Consider the following 11,448-nt stretch of genomic DNA (forward strand, 5'->3'; position numbering starts at 1 on the left):
GTAAAAAAGGAATTAAAAAATGAAGGAATTTGAATGAAAATAGCTGAAAAGTTTGTTTGAGCTGACTAAGCAGTTCTGGTGAGTGAATTTAAATTAAGATGGTAATTCAAATTATAATCTTAAATTGAACACAGTTAGGACAGACACTCCTCGTGCCCTTTGAGCAGCTCATGTTGTTAAGCTGAAGATTTCTTTGGGAAAAAAAAGAGTAAACCGTTTAAATTGCAACAGTATAATTACACGAGGAAATCTGAATAATCTCCGGTTTGTTCATCTTAATATTTTGATTTTTATTTATAGCCTTAATCTTAGTTGACAGAACTTTTTTTTTTTTTTTTTGGTAAGTGTAATTTTGTGTTTTTGTTGGCACTGTGATTACCTGGCAATTTTTCCAGGTTGGACTTTGCCTCTTGACATTGCAGCTGCTGGGACAGGTTCCAGCCCCCTGTGACCCTCCACTGAAACGAGTAAAGAAAATGGATGGATGGAATACCGACTTCCCAACACAAGAATGATTCATTGAGGAGAAATCTTAAAACAGCTACAAAGCATTTTGAGTAAACTCAGCTACACACGAAAAAACTACATTGCTATATTCCAACTAAACCAAAGTGAAATTTTAAGTTGGAAAAACTTGAGGCTATTTCTATATGTACTCATGCAATTACACTGCCAAAACCTCTGAACAAAGGTGTTTAAACTTTTCACTGATCCTTAAAGAGGCTCTATAATGCTATTTCTAGTTTTCTAAGCTTTCTGCAGAGTCATAGTGTTGAATACCCATCAGACGTGGCCCTGCGATGGACTGGCGAGCTGTCCAGGTTGCACCCCGCCTTTCGCCCAAAAGACAGCTGGGATAGGCTCCAGCTTCCCCTCGACCCTTCAGTGGAGCAAGCGGTTAGGAAAATGAATGAATGAATACCCATCAGACCCGTTTTTTTTATCACCTAAATGCATGTTTGAGTTTTCCAGGACTCTAGGTTTAGTTTCCATGGCGATGGAAAAGATTGGTTTCAGATAGTTTTTTTCTACTTAGAAATTTTAGTGACATCTCTGGGAAGGGACTCAGTGATTGGTCATCTTCTCCAGATGACCAGATGACCAGATGACACATGTGGCTCTTCACGAGAAGTAAGCCACGCCCACCTTCACTGTTCAGTAAAACAACTCCTAGCAGTTGACCAATCAGACGCAGCCTGCATGACATAGGGCGGAGCTTTCTCTGAGAGGATCAATACAAAGTGAATGGAGGGGTTGTGAAAAATGCTTAATTATTTCTTGCCCTTCTGGACTGGCATATTAAAATGAATTAGACTGAAATGTTCATAATCGAGACACTGCATAAACATGAGTAGACCTGAACAGATATAACTTTATCTGAGATTTTACTTTGTGTTATCCTTTTAATTTAGGTTTATACAATATGGCTTATTTGAGTTTATAAAAGCTTTTGCAGCTGGTTTTCATTCATTTTTGAGTTCATTCAACTCTTCTAAGAACTTTTTTTAACAGTGAAGAAAATAACAAATATCCCACAGACACGGTCCGTTAACACACTCACTGCTCAGCTGACCTCTTTAATGGTCAAAAATACAGTCATCAGGAAAACACCCTCAATCTGCAAGCATGAAAAATGTAATGAAAAAGTGTGGAAAATAAGGCAGAAGACATCATAGCCTACATCATGTAAATGCTGACTGTTGTTGTTGTGGTTGTTGTATAAGTTGATGGATACAGTGAGACTTCCTGTTTGTCATCTTTTTTTGTTGTTTGCCAAAAAAACCACACAATTTTCTATTCATGGGGTATCGTGGAACAAACGCCAGACTATCGTGAAACAGTCCAAGAGACCATCACCTTCCACTGTTTGCATTGTGCCAAGTGACAAAAAGACAGCAAACCATGATAAATAAGTACAAAATTCAAACTCTATAAACATAAAGAAACGGTCAAAAGGCAAGGCAGACACCTAAAGCGAATAAGCAAGTCAATTATCAACTCTGCAGTGATTATCTGGAGTATCACAAGAAGCCGTTTTTTTCAACCTGCAAAGATGACAATTAAGGAAGGTAGACAGTGATTATAGTCGACAGGACCTAGATGGACAGGTATTCCAAGGTAAAGGACATTACCTCTGGGCTTTTTGGGTTATTCAACTGCTTATTCCTTACATATCACCTCCTCTCCTTCTCTATTCAATATAAATGTCTTTTTCTGCACTTATGTCTCATGGTCCCTTTCCATACTGTGTCTGCAGTAAGGGTTTATGACTGCAGGGATTGGGAACTGCAGCTAGCTTGACTGTCCAAGGGCAAAACAGTCTTTTTAACAGGATGCTGCTTAAAAAAATATCCCAAATGTAAATATAGCGTATATTTTATTATGATTAAATAAGACAACAAAAAAGGCAAATTGTGGTATTAGGATTATTTTGAGAAACACTCTAGTCATACAATGTAAAAACATCTTATTTGAAACAGTCCTTTATTAGATGCAAATAGCCAAAGCTACTTACAAGGCAGTAACTATCTGCCTCAAAATAATAAACAAGTCCAGTCAGACAAAAGAAAGTTACAGACATAAAGTTACAGAAATCATGTTCAAAACCCCTGAAGTTGTGATAAACTAGAGTTTTTATTATGATCCTTTAATGATAGCTTCTCAGCCACACACAGACTCACAGACATGCACACGCTGCCTTCTCACAGGGTTGCAACAAAGAAAACTCTCCCCACAATAAGCAGCACAGACCCTGCCCTGGTTGCAACACAATAGAAAAAGAGACCTGAGACACACAGAGAGGAGATTCCCAGCAAAACACCGGGCTGATACGCTCATGATGCCCAACAAAGCCACACAAAGAGACGGGGCAGTGTACTTATTCATCAGCAACAAGTGAGTCCAATCAAACCGTCTCACGCACACACCAAAAGGAGAACGAAGAATGGAGGAAATCCTGGATTGTGTTACTATTGTATGTGGAGGTGAACTGGATGCAAAATTGTATCGGGGGATGTGTTTGTGCTATGTACTTAAATAACTCATTTTGTGGGGACATAATAATTTCACACAACTACACTAACTATTATTATTATTATTATTATTATTATTATTATTATTATTATTATTATTATTATTATTATTATTATTATTATTATTATAGGTACTTGTGTCTGTATGATGCAGCAGTAGTGTACTGTAGTGCCATAAGAAAAATATAACTGCTTGACTGCAACAACACAAGGGTTTTTTTTTCATGCCTTGGTGTTGTGCTGTAGCTTGTGGTATGATGAAAATCAGGATAATAGAGAGAAGAAATCATTCATAATGTCGCCTAATTTCTAGCAGGTGCAAGAAACACTTGAAAAAGATAGGAGTTGCTTTCCACTAATGATGATCCGAAACAAACCAGAAGTAACAATGAACCTATTAGAAATGTTATGGCCAGGCCATGATCTGGACCAAGCTGCACCATTGGACTTCAACAGATATGAGGAGGAATTTGAGGAGTTGTGACTATGGCAGCTTCTTCTACCGGGATGCCAGCCTGCCAGGCTTAACCTGCCATTTATCAGTCTCTCAAAGTTAAGGTGAAAACATCTTCCCAAAGTTACACCAGAAAGAAGAGCTCCAAGTCTAGCGCACCTGTTCATCTAGACACCATTACCTCTATTGAAGTGGTGGGAGTTCTTCTGGGTTTAGATGTAGAACCTAAGGTGGAAAAAGAGTCTGATGCCCCCGCTTGAGTTAGAGCCACTATCAGCATCAAGGTTCTTGCCGTTGTGGGTCAGTCTGTGCCACCGCTGACAGCCTAAAGGGCCTCCTCAGTCTCTCAGATCTCGTCTAATCCACGGTGCCAGCGTACGTCTCTGCAGGCATCCTGAGAGACTCTTGTTTCACCTATCCTCCCAATACTGTCTCTTACAGTGAATCCACAGTATCCCAGCTGGTTCCCTCGCGGCGCTGATGTCTGATAGGTCCTGCAGGTTTGAGATGCTGCATAAATTAATGGATCTTTGTGTTGCTGGAACCATTTGATTTGAAACTTGACTCCCTGGTTTGAAGCAGGGAAACAACAAAAAACCTGCAGGATAGCAGGTTTCCACTGATCCTAACAGTCAAGATACCAACACAAATCTGTGAATGGACTGCAAAGAGGAGAACATGCAAGTCAGTCAACAGCAAAAAGTGTAAGTTCATACCAGGGATACAGATGCACACACACTGGAACACACCAAGGGGTTGTCTTTGGATCTCGATTAGAAATCTGACTGTGATGTAGAAGAAGGGTTTAATGCCAAGTTGTGACCTTGTAGGTACTTTATAAAAAGCTTCATTCTCCACTTTGCAACTAATGTTAAAGCTTAGCCCTTTGTGGAAGATGTTTGCTGCAGTGTGTGTGTTTGTAAGAGAGAGAGAGAGAGAGAGAGATATTTGGGTCTAACAGATTGTAATTGCTTCTTGATGAGTGAGAGATCAAACCCAACATAATGAGCTTCTCCAAATCTTTCAAAAGTGTTCACTCCTTTTTTTTTTCTAGCATTTCATTACATAGCAACCTAATTTTTTTTTATTAACGGACAAAAAGAGAAAAAGTTAACTTATTTTGAGGCATTCTGGACACAAATTGAAAAGTGGTGCATTCATATGTGCTTCTGGGCAGCTAAATAAGCTGAGGTGCAACCAGTTATCGTCAGACGTCATATAGCAAATTGCATTACTTGTACAATTACATGATAATTAATCACAGAAAGGGTTGCCAAAAGTCATTTGAGAGTCTGCAAACATTTGGAAGAAAATCTTCCAGTAAGTGATGGCAGCATCATGCTGTGTGGTTAGCAACTGGAGAACTGATCAGAACAGCTTAATGGTGCTAAAAGAAATGGGAAAGGAAAACCTTTTCAGAGACTTTACACTTAATCAGAGCTGTCCCTATTAACAGAACTAATGATTAAGCAACATTAAAGTAGTTTAAGGAAACTACTTTTAAAAATAAAATATTTCAAAATGGTGCAATCTGAGGCATTAATTAAAAATGGCTGTAAACCAGTAAATCCCATCAGACAAAAGAGCTGAAACAGATTGACGGTGAATAATGTGCGGAAAAAAATCAGAATCCTCATTGAGACATCCAATGCTTGTAGCCGTTCTGCAAAAAGCTGCTCTACTAATGCTAGCAGGGTACAAACAACTGGAGTTTACAGTTACACTTAGCTTATTAAGCTATTGTTTTTAACATAATGAAAGAAAGCAAAGTTAAAAAAAAAAAAAAAAAAAAAAAAAAAAAGAATTATGACGATTGAAAATTGTCCTTTGTATGTACGTGTGAGTGTCTGAACACTTTGGTTAGGAAACCCCTGCTTGCCTCCATCCGTTTTTAAGCCCCCACACTTTGCTTAGTTAGCCTACAGGCTCATAATCTTTACATATTCTTTACATAACCTTTAAATATTCAAAAAGCTTTGTATTTCTTGTCTGGTCTTTGAGAATTATTTGAAGATTTATATGTTGGCCAATTTTAAAAATGGCTACAGTGTACTGAGGAGCTAGCTTAACCTTTAGCGACCAAAAAGTAATCAGACAAATTAACGTAGTACTTTTGCTTTTTCATTATAAAACAGCTAATTGATAAGCTTAATGTGCTAAAAAAAAAAACAAGGCTATAATGGCTTCCCCCTGTTTCCACTCTTTTTGCTATCCTCTTTCACTGGTTCTCAAATTGGGGGTCGTGACCCTCATGGGGGTCAAGATATATTTTCAGGTGGTCACCAGATAATTGTAAAAACGTATAGACTATATTTACCAAGTGATTTTGGGGCTTCTACCATCATTGCAGAGATGAATCTGGCACGTTAACACCTGAAGTTTTTAACACATAAACAACAATGTTAGCGCCAACTAGCCACATTAAAAACCTGAATTTGGTATTATCCTGGAGAGAAGTGGATTTCGGGCATGAAGAACCTCAACAAAGAATTCCCCAAAAATCATTTTATCATCCTTATTTACAAAGATTTTTACCAAACATCTAGAGGAAGGCTGTAAGACTACCCATTTGATATATCAAATAATTGACCACTCAGTTGTCACATGGGGTGGAGGGTGCATGGTGCATGTTATCTTGGGGGCCATGGCTTAAAAAGTTAGAGAACCACTAGCCTATACTACCTTGTTGTGTAGTATATCCCCAAATTTCTCAGTAACAAGCTTCGGAGCACGACACATGCCGTTTTTGACAGTAGATCCCCTCACAATTATTCAACAAGACATCAGACAAACATAAGAGAGGCAACACAATTATTATGACCAAACTGTGGTGACTGTGCTGTAAAACTGCAATAAGTTAAAAGAAAAGTCTCTCTGTCACTGTACTGCTTCCCGTTAAAGATTAAATCTTTATTGAGAAAATTCCAGATCGGCTTATGGCCGCACATTCCGTCACCTCCAACAGAGCTGATTATTGAATTGGATACACACACAAACACACACACATGCACACAAACCCAAAACATTTGGAGCAGTTGGAGCCCTGCAGTGAGGTGACACTGATGACGCGTGTGGGATGGGATAATCTCTCCAGCTGTACTCTCACCCGCAGAGAACTGAGGCCCCAAAAGCCCATTGCAGTTTTTCCATACACTGATAAACCTCCCCAAGATGTTTCTGCTAATTTTTAGTACTCCAAGCACCTGAAAAACACAAAACTCTGTCATGTGAGCTCCTTTAAAGTTAATTCTGTTTAAGATACTGACTTAGTGTTTGTTTCCCTCTTGTTATAAGGTAAAGTAGAAGGAAAAAAATGATAAGACAAAGTAATATAAGTTTTTGAACCAAGATACTAAAATGTCTCCCTCTAGTGGTGAGATACGAATGTACGGTCAAGACCTGTTTTCATAACTAATGATATACTCAAAGGTATTTTTAATTTAAAAATTAAAATAAAAAGGAAAAACATAGCTAATATCTTGAAAAAAAATTAGGGTTAAAAAAAAGGAGTAAAAAACAACAAGAATATTGGAGATTTAATAGCCTATATCGGGATGTGATTGTTCAAAACAGTAACTTTATAACTAAATTGAATTTCCACATTAGAACTATTTTAAGTTAAATTATTAGACAGATATGTAATATAAATATGTTTGCTGTTTTTGGTTGTACAGCCCAGTGATGGAAGAAGTGTGATTAACAGAGTCCTGGTGGTGACATGATTCAAAGCTAACTGAGGTTTTATTGTTGTTGTTTTTTATTTGTTTTCTTTTTCTTTTCTTTTTTTTTTTTTATTGGTAACAGGTTAGAGCTTATTTTGAAAGTTTACTCTATTTTCACAAATAAACTGTGTTCTGAACAACTATAAGGGCCAAACTCCCCTTCAAGCTTAACATGTAAACTATCATCGGAAAAGAAATTGTGAAAATAGGCTCAGACAATTATTTTCACTATGAATTTATACTTAAGTTGGAATTTAAATACATGTATGCAAAATTCAGTCAAACTGAATATAATTCTGTAATTAAAACAAGTCTAATACAGGTGGTCTGTATGATCAAACACCTACAGTTTACAACAACGAATATATAATCAATTAATATGTTCATATTATAAAAGAGATAAATATTACTACTAATGTTAATAATTATCATCAATACCATTATCAGCATAAATGTTCAAAATAAATATTTGTTAGAGCAGCAATGTGGCTGTAGTGCATCAATATGGCCAGAAGGGGGCAGTGACGATGCCTCATGATCATCCACTAATCTGGAGAAACAGCTGTAAAAGTTTTATGATCTTTATTCATGATGGTTATGATTAACTTACTATTATTATTATTATTATTATTATTATTATTATTATTATTATTATTATTATTATTATTATTATTATTATTATTATTATTTTAAAGCTTCTGATGGTTTGCTTCCAATTAGGATTATTAACTTTAGTCCTAACTTCTGCATTTACTTTGTTTTTTCATTTCTCATCATTTATTTTTGTGAGTCAAAGAGGAGTGATTATTTTCTAAGCAATTTGTTCAGATCTCTCAGCAGTTATGTGTTTATAATATAAAATAAATATATATATTTATATATTTTATGTGTTCTGGTGAATGTGTTAAAATTTACAAGCATGATTATTTATTTCACAATTTGAACAGTCCCACTCAAAACATCAGGTGTGCATGGATGTTCCATAAATGCACAATGTCCCAAAATTGCTTTGAGTTAGGAAGTTATGAGTTGGTTTGTTTATTTACTGTCCTCATTAGCTTTGCATAGCAGCAGCTATTCTTCCTGAGGTCCACACACTTTACATGATAGTACAAAATATGCACTCACACTCCTCATCACATCACACCAACATGACCCATAATGATGTACAGGATGTACATAATGTATAGAAACATAGCATTAACAACTGATAACACAATTTGAACAATGCAAACACAGACACAAAAGCAAAATAAAGACTTTGGAAGACTCTTATTGAATCTATGATAAAATACAAATATAATAATTTAACATAGAATAGGCCTCCTGTTAATGACAAATAAAATTAAATAAAATCAATGACTATAGGTCCATTACACACCAAATAATATTTATTAGTATCCAAAATGTCCTCATAAGTAACGCTCTTCTAGTCTCTTTTCAAAAGCATGTAGAATATTTTGTTGTAATGTGTTTTGAAAGAAAAATCCATACTTGCATTGCTTTATATCTTAATGTATGTTAAACTGATGTTGTTTTAGATGTAAAAGCAAGGTAAAACAACCTCCATCTCCATGCATAGTTAAATATTTTTTACTAAAGGACAGTTGTTGTTAAAAAGAATAAATAAATGAATTCGCTCTTTGTTGTTATAACAGTCCTGATGAAAATCGTCAGTGAAACATGAATTTATTCTTTATTTCAAACCCAGAGGGACATTAAGGCATTTTAATAACATCTGAACTCAACCCACTCACAAGAGCAACTCGTGCTGCTTTATTCTGATCAGTTGCAATTTTTTATATTATCTGAGAGAGTATTGGACCAAACTGCTGAACGATGATCCAGGTGAGACAAAACCAAAGCCTGAATTACTTGTTTAACTGATTGTTGTATGATTGGTAGGAAAACACCCGGAAGATAAACAGAACCAACATTTTTGTTTCTGTAAACAAGACGATTATCTTTTTTTTTGTTGTTGTTGTTCTTATTTTTTTTTTAATTAAAGTTTGAAATCTTTTGACAAAACCACATAAAACTGTCCACCAATGAGGAAAAGACAACTTAGTTTCCTGCTTTTCACTGAAGAGCAACAGCTTTATCTTCTTATTAATTCAGTTTTATTTTCTCAGATGTGTTCATTTGTAAAAAAAGATTTTGTTCACTGTTGAAAACATCCCTGAAAGGTCACAAATAACTTGCTGCTTCTCCAGTGAATTTACTGTACAATCCACCAGGTAGGAAGGTGGATACTTCCCTTTCTGACTGCAGTTGTAGTCAGTACTAATCAATCTTTAACCAACAAAACTCATAAACACTAAATTATTGTATATAAAGAAAGATTTCCATGGCATATAAACGTAAAAAAAAAAAAAAAAAAAAAAAAAAAACTAAGGGAAAAAAACATTACTACATATTTTGATGCTCCTTTTAAAGGTGGAGTATGTAAGATTTTCAATATTTTCTAAATAAATTAACTAATAAAATAACTAAAATCATAATTACATAGTTTTTTCAACATGTGGGTTCCAGTCTGTCCATATTTGATGCTTTATTAAATTACAAGTTTAATTAATGACAAATGACAAAAAGCTCTTTTTTTTTTTTTACTGCTAGGCAAACATTTAAGAAGGTTCTTTGTCATTATTTAAACTTGTAATTTAATAACACATCAAATATGGACCGACTGGAACCTACATGTTTAAAAAAAAAAAACTATCTCATTATGATTGTAGTTATTTTATTAGTTAATTTATTTTGAAAATTTTGAAAATCTTACATACTCCACCTTTAAAACAACAAAACAAACCTTAACTTCATGACCCTGGCCATGAAGTGAGAATAATTTGACTTTGAAGCATTAATGTAATATTTTTGCTGCATTACAACCTGTTGTGTGTATCTTCGTTTATAATATTTACATTGAAGTGGAAACAAAGTTGACATCATGACATCCTGTGGTCATCTTGATGTTTCTATTAAAGCACATGGATGCACTTCTGAAAGATTTTAGGTGATCAACCTTTTCAAAGTTAAGATGACACATGTTTTTTTTTCTCTTCCAAAACAGGGTCTGCTGTGTATTTTACTGTATATCTGTCACACAGAGATCAGGCCTGCTTCATTATCATATTGTTGCCATGGCGGTTCAAACTCGGGACAGGTGGCCACACTTCCTGAGCAAAGCCATGCATGACAGATAGGTGATGAGAGGTAGGAAGAGCTCCAGGTAGTCGATACAGTGACTGACAGTCAATGCAGAGTGAAGGGCAGAAAAAAGCACTTTGCATTTTCTACAAAGATTCGGAAGTTTTGCTGAGGTCGCATTTCTTTTTCTTGTGAAGATGAGTGTTGTTTCCATGAGGAGGGTTCTGAATGACAACGGTAAGACCTGCTATGCAATTTTAAACAGCTCATCATGCTCTACGCAGATTACACTAAGCTGCTGTAGCCTTTTCTTCCAGAGCTGCTCTTCTTAAGCGGACTTAGAGCTTTTGTCTGTGGAGCGCAGAAAACAGCTTGACACTCATTAAATCACTGCTGTTTGATGTTCATTCATTTATTCCATTTACACTGACATGGCCTTATTGGGCATGCTGCACATTTCTGATCAACTCGAACTTTAGGTTTAAACATTAATGAATGCAGCGCCAGCAGATTCCACTCTGTTTCTCTTAATTTGCCCTTTTTAATTAGAAGCTGTTGGCCCCAATATTTATGGATGTTTAATGAGATCGAGTCAGGCTATGCCAAACAGTTATGTAATATGTATAAATACAACAAGTCCAATCATAAACTTGGTTTAAAATTAGAGTAAGAGTAAAATGTAGAATGTAACAAACAAACAACCAATGAAGTGATGGAAATGCACAGATGAGTTTAGCAGGTCAGTTAGCGGTGGACCAGAGCCGGACAGCAGAGCATCATTAATTCATGTGGATGTTTCTGAACAGTTGCCTAATTGAACCACAAGGAGCCCAATTACGCATCTGACGTGTTCCAGCACCGTTTCACATTCACAGAAAACAGAAGGGGGATCACATGTCAGACATGATGCTGATTGTGTGCCTCTTATTTACACTTGTAGCCCTCAGGTTCACCCCTGGAAACACACAATGTTTTCTGTCTGTTTTATTAAAATATGCAAAGTCTGAAAGTCACTGCAGAAGTTATTGACACACTTTTGGTTTTGCTTCTCTAGTCATGATGTATGGAGAGAAATTTGTATCTTTATTATCCA

Source organism: Telmatherina bonti, assembly GCF_933228915.1.
Source record: "Telmatherina bonti genome assembly, chromosome: 3".
Taxonomy (NCBI): domain Eukaryota; kingdom Metazoa; phylum Chordata; class Actinopteri; order Atheriniformes; family Telmatherinidae; genus Telmatherina; species Telmatherina bonti.